Raw genomic sequence first — 1,393 nt, 5'->3', positions numbered from 1 at the left:
GGTTGTGAAGATTAAATGAGCTTATTTGGGAGAAGCATTTAGAACAGCATCCAGCACCTAGGAAGTTCTGAGTTGCAGGCCACTGCTAATACGATTGCCTTGCATACAGCTAAAAGGAGAGGCTGAGGGGCCTTAGGTCACACAACTACAGAGCGGTAGGACGAACCACTAACAATCTAGTGTCTGATTTTTTTTCATTCTCAATAATCATGTGATAAAAACAGAATAAAGACCATGTGGTAGTGTGCAATTAAAGTGAGGGGTATAGCATGTTGCACACCATGTCACCAAAAGCATTTCCTCAGACTATTTGTTAAAGATTTGTTCTCTCTCTCTCTCTCTCTCTCTCTCTCTGTGTGTGTGTGTGTGTGTGTGTGTGTGTGCAGGCACACCTGAGGAAGCTAAAGGAGGCGTGGGTTCCTCTGGATCTGGACTTACAGGTGGTTATGAGCCACACCACATCAGTGCTGGGAACCAGTTTTCTAAAAAGTGCTTTTATCAGCCGAGTCATCTCTCTAGCCCCTATTTTTATAAAATAAACTTTGGTTTCAGGGGCAGTTTTAGATTTGCTGAATTGCTGTGAAAACAGTAAAAAGTTCCCATACACCATACACAGTTTCCCCTTCACTAACAAGTTATAGTAGAAGGATATTTATCCTAACTAATGAATCGGTGTTGGTGCTACATTACCAGTGTCTAGAGGGCTCTCAGTAGAATTCCCAGGTTCTTGTGTCCTAGAACAAGGAATTGGATGGGGACATTGTTGGATAGGCATGTCCTCCAGAAAACCTAGCAACAGCTGGATATCTGAACCCTAAGAGACTCTGTAGAAAGGAAGGGAGATAGTCACCCCTCCCACCCAATCGGTCAGCTTCAATTGCATGAAGGGGCGGGTATAAGGAGAGACACGGAAGAACCCAGGGAGGCAGCAAGAGTTTCACCACCTTACCAGCGCTTTGGCGGTCGAGATCTAGGGAAAAAAGCCCACAGGTGCATGGTTTTGTAAGTAACCCCTTCCGGACATCATAAACTCTGTAAGGAACCCAAATACAGTGTTGGTTTTGCTGGTCATAAGGACAGTGTGGGGTCTGGGAACCAGTGCAGGTATCCCTGAAGTAAAATTGGTTTCACAGATATATAGATAGTGGTAGAAGCAGACAGTTTTTTGTTTTTTTTTTTAATTTTTACAAAAATTTGATTGAGAATTTCATACATGTATATAAGGTGTTTTGATCAAATCCATGCCCACTCCCTCCCCTCCAACATGCCCCCACCAAAGAGGTAACCCTAAAATCTTTTAAGGATTAGATACAATCTCCCAAATACTTTTGACATTTTGGCCTTTGGAACGAGAGTATGTTGCTAAGAGTCCAATGACATTTTGACTTTTAGC

The sequence above is a fragment of the Nannospalax galili genome, unplaced genomic scaffold (genome assembly GCF_000622305.1).
Source record: "Nannospalax galili isolate Female #2095 unplaced genomic scaffold, S.galili_v1.0 scaffold682, whole genome shotgun sequence".
Lineage (NCBI taxonomy): Eukaryota > Metazoa > Chordata > Mammalia > Rodentia > Spalacidae > Nannospalax > Nannospalax galili.
The sequence above is the reverse complement of the archived record's forward strand: the minus strand, read 5'-3'. Positions refer to the sequence as shown.